The following is a 14,862-nucleotide window of genomic DNA, read 5'->3' as shown; positions in this document are numbered from 1 at the left end:
TAAGAAGATTTAAGCATTTTCTTCCTTGGGCTCCTAGAAGACTTTGGTAGATTATACTGTAACAATTTGTCTTGATATCTGTTTCTCCCACTAGTTCATTAAAGGAGGCAGTAGACTACTGAGGAGTTGTGTTTTGTTTTGTTTAATCACCACCCTTATGATAGAAAGTGAAGAGGAACTGAAGAGCCTCTTGATGAAGGTAAAAGAGGAGAGTGAAAAAGCTGGCTTAAAACTCAACATTCAGAAAACTAAGATGATGGCATCCAACCCCATCACTTCATGGCAAATAGATGGGGAAACAATGGAAACAGTGACAGACTTTATTTTCTTGGGTTCCAAAATCACTGCAGATGGTGACTTGCAGCCATGAAATTAAAAGACACTTGCTCCTTGGAAGGAAAGCTATGACAAACCAAGATAGCATGTTAAAAAGCAGAGACATTACTTTCCTGACAAAGGTCTGTATAGTCAAAGCTATGGTTTTTCCAGTAGTCGTGTATGGATGTGAAAGTTGGACCATAAAAGAAAGCTGAGTGCTGAAGAACTGATGCTTTTGAATTGTGGCATTGGAGAAGACTCTCGAGAGTCTCTTGGACTGCAAGGAGATCAAACCAGTCGATCCTAAAGGAAATCAACCCTGAATATTCATTGGAAGGACTGATGCTGAAGCTGAAGCTCTAATACTTTGGCTACCTGATGCGAAGAATTGACTCATTGGAAAAGACCTGGGAAAGGTTGAAGGCAAGAGGAGAAGAGGATGACAGAGGATTAGATGGTTGGATGGCATCACCGACTCTATGGACATGATTTTGAGCAAGCTCCTGGAGTTGGTGATTGGTAGGGAAGCCCGCTCCATGGGGTCACAAAGAGTTGGACATGACTGAAAGACTGAACTGAACTGATAGGTTGGCTATCTAGATCAAGAGTCAGCAAACTCTTTAAGTAAAGTGCCACATAGTAAATATTTTGGGCTTTGCAAACCAGATGGTCTCTGTTGCAGGTACTCAGCTCTGCTCTGGCAGTATGAAAGCAGCCATCTGCAAACCAGAAAGGAATGGGCACAGCTATGTTCTAAGAAAACTATTTACAAAAATGCAACTGGCCAGATTTAACTCTGGACTCTAATTTGCAGACCCTTAATCTGTCTAGGTCTTTCATTGCCACAAGAATATTGTGGATGTACCTGATGTAGAAGCACTGAGGGATAAAGAAGGTTTTCTAGTAAATGCAGAAACATATGTAGGCCAGAAATTAGGAGTGTGTCGTTATCAAGTTTCCATATGGTGCACCAAATGAGATGGGATTCAGGCTATAGAGTAAAAATGACTAAGACAAAAGAGCCAAAACCATCTTTTTGACCCATTCTGACAAGCTCTGCCTTTATTGCAAAGATCAAGACCAAGTGAAGACGGTCAGTCGTGTCTGATTCTTTGCGACCCCATGGACTGTAGTCTACCACGCTCCTCCATCCTTGGGATTTTCTAGGCAAGAGTACTGGAGTGGGTTGCCATTTCCTTCTCCAGAGGATCTTCCTGACCCAGGGATCTAACCTGGGTCTCCTGCATTGTAGGCAGAGGCTTTACTGTCTGAGCCTTGCAAACACCTGGGAAGTGCCTGAGGCTGTGGCTAGGCTTATGAGAAAGAATAGAGGATTTGAGAGCCGAAGGTGTTGTTGTGATATAAATAGTATTTTGGGTCTTCTGATTTTAAGAGAATATATTTGAGGCTGAATCTATACAACATGAAGTAAGGTAGAAAATGGGTCATTTATTTGGCCAACATAGTAAGCCACATCAAGCACTCCTGTCTTCGAGCACTCTTACTTGTCGACTCAGTGTCTTTTTCCCTCCCTTCATCCTTATCAGCGAAAAGCTGATTTTATTGGGGGAAGCAAAAGTACTCAGCATAAATGAAGTTGATTTTTCAAGCTACCCTTTCCACTGGCGGTAGCCCATGTGAGGCAATTCTGGACACTGAGATATAAGCAAAATTCTACTGGTAAAGCTTCTAGGAATGGTATGTTTTCCTTGTTAAAAATGAACAAACTCAGCTCCCATGCATGCACTTCTTCCAGCTAAGACCACAGATATGATGCCTAGAAAGGGAGCCACCATCTTGTTATCATAGGAATCAAACACCATGGAAGATGAAGCAGAAAACTAGAAGGAGCCTCAGCCTTCAGTGATTCCTTTAATGCCTAGAGTGCTTCCTTCTGGACTTCTAATTTATATGAGAAACAAAGCTTTATTGCTAAGCCACTGTTGGTCGATTTCTATTAAATTAGGCAAATATAACTCTAATTGGATTAATTGGCTTCAAATTCTTCAAAGCTATGAAAATTAGTCCATTGCCAGTATTAAAATGCTATCAACGACAAAGGATAAAATCTTGACCTTACTTTGTGTAGTGTAAACAGTAGAGTTAAGAATAGGATAGTACTGAATTGATCAATGCTCTGGTTCACATTCAGTTACTCTTCATCAGCTCATTAGCTGCAGTTTCAGGATTCGTAGTGGCTACTAAGAAAGGCATTTATGATGGTGGAGTGTGGCCCATTAAGGAGTCTGGTTGGCTAAACACAGTCTAGGCTGTACATGTTTAATACAAGCTGTTTCGCAAAAACTTGGGGAAAAGTAAAAAATCTCCGTGCTTGGAAGTTAGTACATCACCCTCAGGAGTATCCTTGCTGTTATCTATTAGTTAACTATTTCATATAAAAGGAAAGCATTTTTTTTAAGTTTTAATTATTCATTCCCTTTTCTGTAAGCTTTATAAACAAACTCTATTGAAACCATGCTTATAATGAGTAATTCTTCAACTTTCTCTTAAAAGCTTTTTGCCATTAATATTTTAGTTTATTAAAAATGAGTTATGCCTTAATCCTTTGTCAAATGTACAACAATTAAACAGCATATAATAATGAAGTTGGAAGTTTCTTTGCAATTGGATGGTTGAGCTTACGATAGATGGCTTATTAATGTAACTTAGTGGGGGGTAAGCCAATGAGCACTTCATGTTCTGATGTTTGAAAAAGATCAAATTTACAAGGACATGATTTTTTCCTACCGAATTTCTAAATGTTACTATTAAAAGACATAGAATATGTGTAATACAAACATATGTATCCCAAGGGGCAGTTCAAAAAGATTGCTAAACATGGAAAGTTTATGGAAGAATCCAAAATCAAATTAATATCCCAGAACTTGGATACTAACTTGGATTTTGAAAATTTTTTCCCAGATTAAAAAGGAGTTTTGGTGAGGGGCCCCATATGGAAAACATGCATAATTTATTTAAAAGACCAAAGCAAAAGTGAATTCACAGTATGAAATCTGGTGATTATGCTATAATTAAAGGACTACTTTGTTTTCTGTTTTTTATTGTCTTCGAAGTTTCTACCCACCCCTCTTCCCGCTATTCAGGGATTCAAAAATTTAGAAAGAATTTTCTTCATAGAATTGAAAGTTTTTACCTTTTCACTATAGTATAATAATGAAAATTTTTTTATCTCCTCCCTCATTTTGACTTTCCACTTCATAGATTATATTTAAATAAACCAGCAGGGCTTCCCTGGTGGCTCAGACAGTAAAGAATCTGCCTGCCATACAGGAGACCTGATTTTGATCCCTGGACCAGGAAGATCCCCTGTAGAAAGGAATGGTTACCAGCTCCAGTTCTTGCCTGGAGAATTCCAGGAACAAAGGAGCTGGGGGGGCGGGGAGGGCGGGGTGGGGAGCATGGCTACAGTCCATGGGATCTCAGGACATAACTGAGAGACTAACACTTCTTTCACTTTTCACAAAATCAATGATATTGACTGGCTAAACTGATTTGGCTGGCTACTTAAGTAAATGAATCAATTCTATACAGAATCATTTATATAAAATCATTCATTCAAAAAATAGTTCTTATTTTAAATATAGCAGTTTCAGCCAGGAACCTAAGAGAGAAAGGCAATGAGCAATGAACCGTCCTGCCTTAGCCCCAGGGCATATGCCTGAGTGCTTAAACTGCTTTTTCATCCACATTCACAATACCCACATGGAGACTGAAAAGGTTATCTGCCAAACTGCTTCATCCTGCAGTGTCAAGAAGTCTTCTTATAAGGGAAAAACCACCTGTCTTTATATCTGAAAAAGGAAAGTGGATTGCTGGTGGAGGGGGTCGGGGGGAGGTAAGGGGAGGCGGCTCAGAACTTGAGATAAGAGCCCAGGGTTAGGTTAGGGTTGTATTAAGGATCAAGCTGAAGGACTCTGCCAAAAATCACCAAGGGAAAAGGAGGTCAGGAGGGAGATGAGGGGCAGAACAAGTGAAAAAGAGGACAAAAGGAAGAGGAAGGGAAATTTAAGAAATCAAGAGGAAACAAGAAAAAAAATACAAAGAGAGACAAAACAAGAAGTGAAGGAATGGATGCAGGGGCAGTGCGGAAACAAAGGAGATGAGGACAAGGAAAGGGAGGCAAGGAGGAGATACTGAAACAAACCAGTCCTGGATTATGAGTAGCAAGAGAAAGTGTCCTCAGAGCCTACACTATATGCATCCACTGAAATTAAATAGTTATTGCATTTGACCTTACTCCTTTCATATGACTACAGTTTGCTCCTATTATATTACTGTAATAATATAAAAAATAGTCAGAACTTAAATCATTTTTAAAGCTAATTTTAAACTTTCCTACAGTTTCTGAATGCTGTTGCTTTCAGTTGCAGATTGGATTTTAAAAGCTATGTAAACCAGTGTTATAGGTCCTGCCAACATTAAAAACAAAAAACCGTACTAAACTAAAATACCCAACTTAAATATTTCACACATTATGTTCGTGGATCTAATTACATTTCTAGGCTCAGAAATACAAATGTCTAATATGCACGTGTCAATAGAATGATATAATCTTTGTCATTTATCAAGCTTTGTGTAAAAACAACCTAGTAATATTATACTATAGTGTTTGTATTATAAATGGGGCATTGGCAAAGTAATTACAAATTGAAATTAAGAATAAGAACACTTTCAGATTGAAATTAGAAAGGATCAAATTATAAAAGGTAAGCTGAGTCATTGATAACCCAGTCCCATTGGAAGTCAGTAAGTATGTGATTAAAAAAGCATGCAGAGGGGCTTCCCTTGGTGGCTCAGTGGTAACAAACCTGCCTGCCAATGTAGGAGACACAGGTTCGATCCCCGGTCTGGGAGGATCCCACATGCCATGGGGCAACTAAGCCCATGCACCACAACTGTTGAGCCTGAGCTCTAGAGCCTGGGAGCTGCAACTACTGAGCCCATGTGCTACAAGTAGTGAAGTGGGTGTGCCCTAGAGCCCATGCTCCCCAGCAAGAGAGGCCTGTACACCGCAACTAGAGGCTAGCTAACCCCCTCTCGCTGCTGCTAGAGAAAAGCCCGTGGAGCAACAAAGACCCAGCACATCCCAAAATGAGTAAATAAATAAAGTTATTTTAGGTAATAATACTAAAAAGAGCATGCAGAGACTTCTCTGGCAGTCCAGTGGTTAAAACTCCACAATTCCATTGAAGGAGGCATGGATTCAATCCCTGGGAGGGCAACTAAGATCCCACATTCTGCATGGCATGGCCAAAAAAATTAAAGAGATTAATTAGTTTCTTAAAAAGAGCATGTAAAACATAATCAAAGGGCCCTCCAAGAAGGCAGGACTAAAGTGCAGTTGTAATTAAGAAAGCTTGGGTCAAAATAATTGCATTATATTCTATCTGAGTACAAGTAAGGTAATATGGTATATTAATGCACTGAATCTTGCAAATCTCTGTATTTTTATAAAGATGAAATTTCTGCAAAGCCCTCCTAGGAGGTTCCTCTCAGTTCTCTCAAGCACTTTCAGAAATAATTTTTGTTTGAAAGATATGTTCACAGGTACCCTTCTGTTTGGTGTTTTAATGAGTCTCGGACTGGAAATCAGGACCTAGGTTTCAGTCTTATGTCCAAAGACAGACTCTCTATGCTTTCTGGACTCTCTTTTCTATCTGTAGAATGGGCATGTAAAGCTAAAATCACAAAGACATCTTCCAGAGATGTTGACTCTCCCTCCTTCCTCTTTCTTCTCTGGACTCTTGGAGCTGACTTCCTTTCTTTACTGCCAACTTTTCTTTTATCCTATTTCCTGTCAGCTATGAATGCATCTCATTAATTCACAACAAAGTGGCTATTGAATATTAGATGAGTGCTTGCAAAGTGCCAAGACCACTTTGTCTGCTCTATTTCATTTAATCTTCCCAGTAGACCAATTACATTGTTTCATAGCAATAAGTATTCATCTAAATCATTTCCTACAGTGTATCACAACAATATTCCATCATTCTTAAATATCCAAATGTTGACTAGTTAATCTGTTTCCAATATTATAGTGTTAGAAGAATAAATATTGATTCATATATGTGTTTTTGTGTGTATATATAGATATAAAAACAATGCCATAATAAATATATAAGTGTGTATATATATATACACACATAGTTCATTCATTCAGTAAATATTTATGTACCTGCTATGTGCCAAGCATTACAGTTATGATGATCAAAAAAATCCTATCTCCTGGCATCAAGACCTTATAGTGCATTGGAAAGTTTAAGTAAACAGACAATATATAACAAAGTATGTGGATAATTGGAGTACAAAAAAGGGATGATCAAGAAGCGCTTCTGGATTGGATCCCTGAAAGACGAGAAACTACTGATAGAGATTTATGGCAAAAGCTTCCTGCAGAGGAGAAATAAAGGGTTTTACAGAAGCTACAGTTGGAACTGGACATGAACAACAGACAGGTTCCAAATAGGAAAAAGAGTACGTCAAGGCTGTATATTGTCACCCTGCTTATTTAACTTCTATGCAGAGTACATCATGAGAAACACTGGGCTGGAGGAAGCACAAGCTAGAGTCAAGTTTGCCAGGAGAAATATCAATAACCTCAGATATGCAGATGACACCACCCTTATGGCAGAAAGTGAAGAGGAACTAAAGAACCTCTTGATGAAAGTGAAAGAGGAGAGTGAAAAAGTTAAGCTTAAAGCTCAACATTCAGAAAACTAAGATCATGGCATCCTGTCCCACCACTTTATGGCAAATAAGTGGGGAAACAGTGGAAACAGTGACAGATTTTATTTTGGGGGGCTCTAAAATCACTGCAGATGGTGATTGCAGCCATGAAATTAAAAGACACTCTCCTTGGAAGGAAAGTTATGACCAACCTAGATAGCATATTGAAAAGCAGAGACATTACTTTGCCAACAAAGGTCCATCTAGTCAAGGCTATGGTTTTTCCAGTAGTCATGTGTGGATGTGAGAGTTGGACTATAAAGAAAGCTGAGCACCAAAGAATTGATGCTTTTGAACTGTGGTGTTGGAGAAGACTCTTGAGAGTCCTTTGGACTTCAAGGAGATCCAACTAGTCCATCCTAAAGGAGATCAGTCCTGAGTGTTCATTGGAAGGACTGATGTTGAAACTGAAACTCCAATACTTTGGCCACCTGATGCGAAGAGCTGACTCATTTGAAAAGACCCTGATGCTGGGAAAGATTGAAGGCAGGAGGAGAAGGGGACGACAGAGGATGAGATGGTTGGATGGAGTCACCGACTCAATGGACATGAGTTTGGGTAAACTCCAGGAGTTGGTGATGGACAGGGAGGCCTGGTGCTGCGATCCATGGGGTTGCAAAGAGTCAGACGTGAGTGAGAGACTGAACTGACTGACAGAAACTGTAAGAGGCTACAGTAGAGATAATATGTTTTACAAACTGCTGGTTGCAACCCACTGGTTATGAAACCAATTTCTTTAGCCATTACCAAAATTTCATGTAAAGTGAGAGAGAATAAAACAGAATGGGGAATACCAGAGTGTATAACTGTAAAAAGGTTAAATCTTGTTTTAAAATTTTTTGTTTCATTATGTGTGGGAACCAAGTCAAAAATATTTGAGAAACACTGAACTATAATGTTAGAAATGTATAGGGGAGACACCATAAGAAGTGTTAAAGATGAGGTCTGAAATAAATCTTACTTCATCCTAGAGACAGTGGGAGCCATTAAAGAGTAGTTCAGAGAATATTGTGATCACATTTGTGCTTTGTAAAGATCCTTCTAGAGAAAGATGAAAGAAGAGCTGAGAGATTGCTTAGGTGGCTACTGCAGTCATGCACAAGACATCATGATGGGCTGGACTAGGAGAGTAGCAATGGGCATGGAGAGAGAGCCCACCTAAGGTTGGCCCTCTATATACAAAGGTACGAATCTGTACCATTACAGAATTCCCTTCAGGGGTAAATAATAGGTGAAGTAGAAGGCAAAATGATTGATCTGCCCCTGAGATTCGACCAATAAGTAGGGATAAGATGATACTGGGTCTTGGGACTATCAAGAGACAAATGGAAGTGTTAGACTGTGAAATCTAATCTGAATTTTAAGAGAAATTAAATCCAGGAGCTGATTTAAATTTTAAATAGTGACAATAAGACATCTACCACAGTAGTTTTAATTAAAAAGACTGGCATGGTGAGGATGTGGAACAAATGAAACTCTCATAGACTTCTAGTGGAGTAAAATTGGTCAGCAGTGTCCACTACAGCTTATCATATACAAATGTTATGACCCAACTCTTCTCCTTGGTCCTCCTCTTCCCCAAAGAGAAAGCATGATTTGTCCAAAAAGACACAGTCAAGAATGTTCACAGCAGCTTTCTTCATAATAATAAAAAACAGAGAGCAACTTGAAGTTCATCAATAGTAGAAGGAATAACTTGTGGTGTTTATATATTTAAATATTATACTGTGTGTCTTTCTAGTTATCAACTGACCACAGTACAGCCATCTGTAGTTCCTCAGTGCCTGAACAGCAGAGGGTTGCTTTTTTAATATAAATAGTACAAGATTACTATTCAATTTCTTCTGATGAGTAAATTTTGCCATTAAAAAGTCATTTTATGGTACAAAAATGGTACAAAAGAAGTACCATTTATAGGAAGGTAAAACAGATGAAACTAATCTGTGGTGCGGGCATCAGAATAGTGGTTACATTTTCTTGTTTTTTGTTTGTTTCTTTGACCATGCTGTGCAGCATATGGGATCTCAGTTCCTAGACCAGGGATGAAACCCACAACCCTTGCATTGGAAGTGCAGAGACTTAACCCCTAAACCACCAGGGAGGGTCCAGTGGTTACCTTTGATGGAGGACACTAATGGTTCAAAAAACTTCTAGGAGTTGAAAATGTTCTATTTTTTAATTTGAGAGGTGATTACATGAGTGTGTTCACTGTGTGAAAAACCATCAGGCTTTGCATTTATGATTTTTGACTGTGAAATATGTTTTACTTCAGCTTTTTAAAAAGTATACTGTCAATTAGAATAAATTCTAGCAGAAGTACAATTTCTGGTTCTGGAGACAGGCATCTCAGCTGCCCCAAGTTGAATTTCTCACACACTTCAGTTCCTGGCTTAGTAGTGCAAGTAAGACATCTCTTATATGTTATTTCATGTTATTGTTATTCTCTCTACCCCCATCTTTCTCTCTCCCAGATCCCCTCCCTAGTGTATTTAATATCTTTCCTTTAAATTCACTGTCCAGTTTTCTGTGTAGAAATATGTGTATCTTTGAAAATTGTGGTGATGTGTGTACGTGCTTTTAAGATATATAAGTGATGCTGTGCTAAAAATCTCATTTTGATTTTTACGTGTTAGACTTCAATACTGTGAATCTGAGATATGATCATGTAATATGAAAATATAGCTAATTTATTATAATCGCTGCATGACATTCCACTGTATGCATGCATTTTACTTCATTACACTAATGACGGACCTCCACGTTGCTTCCCACTCTTCACTACCACAACTGTACTAGTTTCCTCATGGATCTGCAGGAGAGTGATGAAGCACATTGTACAGCTTTTTGTCTTTATCATCAATATTTTTTCCCAGGAAGATTCAGTCACATTCCCATCAGCTTTTATAATTCTTTTGTATTTTTTCTTCAATCTGATAAGCAAAAAAATTCTCAACATATCTTAATGTGCATTTGACTTCATCTAATAATTTGTATTGGAGTACAATTGCTTCACAATGTTGTGTTGATTTCTGCTATATTTTTGTTGTGTTCGGTTGCTAAGTCGTGTCTCACTCTTTGTGACTTCATGGACTGTAGCACTCCAGGCTTCCCTATCACTATCTCCCGGAGTTTGCTCAAACTCATGTCCATTGTGTCTGTGATGCTATCCAACCATTTCATCCTCTGTGGCCCCCTTCTCCTCCTGCCCTCAATCTTTCCCAGCATCTGGGTCTTTTCCAATAAGTCAGTTCTTTGCATCAGATGGCCAAAGTATTGGAGCTTCAGCATCAGTCCTTCCAATGAATATTCAGGGTTGATTTCCTTTAGGATGGACTGGTTTGATCTCCTTGCTGTCCAAGGGGCTCTCAAGAGTCTTCTCTAGCACCACAGTTTGAAAGTGTCAATTCTTTGGCACTCAGCTTTCTTTATGGTCCTACTCTCACATCTGTACATGGCTACTGGAAAAGCTTTGACTAGACAGATCTTCATTGGCAAATTGATGGCTTTGTTTTTTAATATGCTGTCTAGGTTTGCCATAGCTTGAATCAGCTATGTATACATAAATCCCCTCCCTCTTGGACCACCCACCCACCTACCACCTCCCATACCCACCCATCTACGTAGTCCCAAAGCACTGAGCCGAGCTTCATGTGATTTATAGCAGGTTCTCACTAGCTATCTATTTAGATAAAAATAAGCTAAAAAATAAAAAAAATTTTTAAATCACTAGTAAGATTAAATATTTTTTCATATTTTTTGTTCATTTATATTCATATTAGTTAACTGCTTGTTCATGCCTTTAATTCATTTTTCTTCTGGGATTTTTTTTTTCATTGACTCTTAAGAAAGCTTCATATATTAACAAAATTGACCTGTGTTCATATATTGCAGATATTTTTTCTCATTTGATTTTGTTTTCTAACTTTATTATGGTGCTGCTGGTGGCGATTCCAAGTTTGTTTTGTTTTTTTGTTGTTTGATTGGTTTGGGCTTATGGCTGTCTTTTTGTTCCCTTTAAAAAAAATTTTTTTTTTTAATTTGTATCTAGCTGCCTTTTTATGGTTTTGGTTTTGAGGTAATATGCAAGAAGAGCCAAAAAACCCTTCTAATTCAATTATATGTTTAGAGGTAAGAGAAATATAAGTGAGGAGGACTAAGGTTAAGAGGAACATTAATCCTATCAAGATGTATCAGGGAAGAAAGTAACCAACCAAACCAAAAGGAATTGTATTTGCAAAACAAATTTTTGATGTTAGAACCTACTTGGAATGTTTAAGATAAATCAAAATAGTGCTCGCTTCAGCAGCATATATACTAAAATTGGAATGATGCAGAGAAGATTAGCATGGCCCCTGTTCAAGGATGACGTGTAAATTCGTGAAGCATTCCATATTTGGGGGGAAGAAAGCATTTGGACCACAGTAAGAATTCAATAAATGGTAACAGTTGTTAAGATAGAAAAAGAGAAAAGATAAACCAAAATACATCCAGGATGTAGTTTTGATTGTAACCCCTCTCTTTCCACCTGTACCATGTGATAGTCTTGCTAGGCACTGAAGTCAGGCTAGGTTCCAATGATTGTAAGTGAGATCCTGGGGCCTGTGTCAGGAAGCAGATGTGGCAGCCTGACGGCCATGGTGACCACCTAGCGTTAGTGGGAATTTCAGACAACCAGGCTGATATTGACTGCAGTGTACCATATGGTGAGGAAAGCAACGGTTCTTCTCTGGTCAGCATAACTGCTGAAGAAATACAGTCACTTCTTTTTCTAGACACTTTATTTAGAAATTTAAACCATGCCTTATCCAAAAGTGGACTTGAGATTGCTTATATGCAAAAAAATATAGTGCAAGATTAAAAGAGTAGATGAAGAAATTATGGAAAGGGAAACATTAAAGTAGGATAAATAAGATAAAGCCAGAGATAACATTATTACACAAAATGCATACCTAAAGGTTCAGTACAAGTTGTGAAATAAGAGTAGGAATGTTAGCTTCTTAGTAAAGAGAGCAAAAAGAGTGGAGCCTTTTCGCGAAAGTTGTTCATGAAAATTATAATCACTCCTGATACTGAGTTCTAAGAGAAATTTCTCCATTGAGTAATATAAAGAGAACAATGCCCCATGACCTAGTTGAAAGGCCCTCAGCAACATACAAACAGTCAACAATACAAGCCTGCATGTGGGCAACTAAGAGCAGTCCTTGGTATTTTTACATAGAGTGTTTCTCGTACAAAAAGGATTGTAAAGGTCTCCCCTTTCTTGATTAGCAAATTCTACTAGATAAGGAAGAAAGATGTTATGCATGTTCTCAAGATTCAGTTCAAAATCCATGAGGTAAGTTTTGGTTCCTTCGAATTCTTGTAGTCAAATGTTCAACATTGCAGGGCGGGCGTAGATAGGAATTCTGTAGTAAAAAAGGACTTTCACATTAGACTGCGTAATTCCTTGCTGGATTTTTATTCCTACCCATACAAACTATCCTTTTTATAACTCTGTGGGGTACTTACTCAACAATATTTTATTGTGATGATGATGTGAACTACACAGTTGATTTGTTACCCACATGACCACTTTTCCTTCTGTCAAGAGTGGTTTTGTCTGTGTTTTCAAATAAGTCGACTGGGCAATAAGAGTGATGGAGAAGGTACCTTAGAGGAAGAGTTAACTGGAACCAAAGGGAGGAGGCAGTACGCATTTTTATGGCATCTTATTTTTGCCCTGGTGCACTTACAGACAGAAGTGGAGTGAACGCACCCTTTACAGAACACAATCGGCCTGGGCAAACACTGTCCTGTGTGTGGAATGAGTTTTGGAAGCAGAACAGAGGTGTGTTTTTCATTAGGCCACATTGGATTTTCGCATTCGAGAGTATAATTACCAAACCCAGCCCTCAAACCACTGCAAAAACATCACATGCTTCTTATACACATTTTTTCCCTTCAAACCAGCACTCAAGCGCCCACCAAGGGCCCTGCCCACAGTAGGGTTCATTTAAAATTCTTTTCAAACGCAGTTGTAACATGGCTCTCATCCACAAAACAAGTATTATCAGCAGTTAAATCATAGGATTATTCTTACGTTACAGATAACTAGGTACACTTAATGTGTAATAGTTATTATATTAAGACCCTGGGCCAGACTCTCTCTGTATAAAATTGCCCTCCAGGAGTCAGGTTCTCAGCAGTGCACCAGTATCTCTTTCAAGCTTATCATGAACCTGTGCTCTAAACTTGATGTTTAGAAAGTCAATTCAGTTTGGAGTTTAACTTCTATTTAAGTTTTAGAAGTAGTGCTAAAGAGAAATGAACACAAAAAGAGGTAGACATTTTATGCTTATTTTTTTTTCCTGAGAGCTCTCTTGGGCCAGTGAGAAATTCCAAGCATCAGGTTCTCTTTCTCTCTCTGCTCCTCACTGCATATTGTAAACCCATGATTCTCCCCACTCACCCCTGCAGGCTTGGGGACAGCAGTGCTGAGCTTCCTCGGCAAGAGAAGTTTCTAACTGAATTGTGTTCTAGCAGCTTAAAAATCTAATGCAGCTTTTTATTTTTTGGCTGCACTGAGTCTTAGTTGCCATGTGCAGGATCTTAGCTGCAGAATGCAAAATCTTTAGTTGCGGCATGTAGGATCTAGTTCCCTGATTAGGGCTCGAACCTGGGCCTCTTGCATTGGGAGAGCAGACTCTTAACCAATAGACCACCATGGAAAGTCCCTAGCACAACTTTTTGAAGAATCTCAGTCTTCAAAAGGAGAAGTATGGGGAAGGGAGTCATTTATCACCTGTGTTAATGTGGAATATTTGTTGTTGTTCAGTCCCAAAGTTGTGTCCGACTTTTCATGACCCCATGGACTGCAACATGCCAGGTTCCCTGTTCTTCACCATCTCTCAGAGTTTCCTCAAACTCATGTTCACTGAGTCGATGATGCCATCATCATGTACTGCAAGATGATTTTACGTGGACATTAACGAACATTGATCATTTTAATAGTTAATTGTTTACAATGTAGTAACTTGCATTTAAATAGTATTTACTATGTGCTAGATATTATGCCTTAATCTCTATTAACTCATTTAGTCCTCATATCAGTTCTTGGGAGAGGGTAGCTAATATTATTGCCCCCTGTTACAGATGAGGAGACCAAGGCACAGGAAGTTCAAAAGATTTGTCCTGGCTTGTTTAGGAAGTTAAAGGTAAAGTCTGGATCTGAACCTATATAATCTAGCTTCAATGTCTACACTGTTAAGCCCTCTCCAGCTCTTCTCTACCAGACTGCACAGAGAAAATCAAGCTAGTGCTCCGGGGCATCCATTGTGTGTAATGAATCACCTCCTCAGGTAAGCACCTAGAACAGTAATAGCTATGTACCGTCCTAAGTCCATAGTGTACATTAGTGACTTTAGGAGAACAGTCACTTATGTCATTTTCTGCTTAATTCTCTAATATAACTCCAACTGGAAAAGGCCATTATCTTATATAATATAACATGCATTAGGGAAATACATAACTATCTGCATTAATCATTGCTATGTACTGAATGGTGCTTCCTCTTTGTATGTTGAAGCCTAACTCTTAATTTGACAGTATTTGGATGTGGAGCTATGGAAGGTAACTGGTTTGGATGAGATCATGGAGTTGTATCTCCTGTGGTGGTATTGATGCTCTTATCCTGAAGAGCCCAGAATGCTAGCTCTCTCTTTCTATCTCTGCCATGAGGACACAGCAAGAAGATGACCATCTATGAAACACAGGTAGCCCTCACCAGATAGCAAATTTGCTGGTATCTTAATCTCAGAC

The 14,862-nt window shown here is 38.7% G+C and overlaps 1 non-coding gene across 1 annotated transcript; it reads left to right on the top strand.

Moving 5' to 3' along the window:
* The first annotated feature begins 11,355 nt into the window (after window positions 1-11,355).
* LOC139179370 (U6 spliceosomal RNA) lies at window positions 11,356-11,462 on the top strand. The gene has a single exon (XR_011563742.1). It is a non-coding gene; the product is annotated as a U6 spliceosomal RNA (small nuclear RNA).
* Window positions 11,463-14,862: the final 3,400 nt, after the last annotated feature.

This window comes from Bos indicus, chromosome 2 (genome assembly GCF_029378745.1).
Source record: "Bos indicus isolate NIAB-ARS_2022 breed Sahiwal x Tharparkar chromosome 2, NIAB-ARS_B.indTharparkar_mat_pri_1.0, whole genome shotgun sequence".
In the NCBI taxonomy this organism is placed as follows: domain Eukaryota; kingdom Metazoa; phylum Chordata; class Mammalia; order Artiodactyla; family Bovidae; genus Bos; species Bos indicus.
The sequence above is the reverse complement of the archived record's forward strand: the minus strand, read 5'-3'. Positions and strand labels throughout refer to the sequence as shown.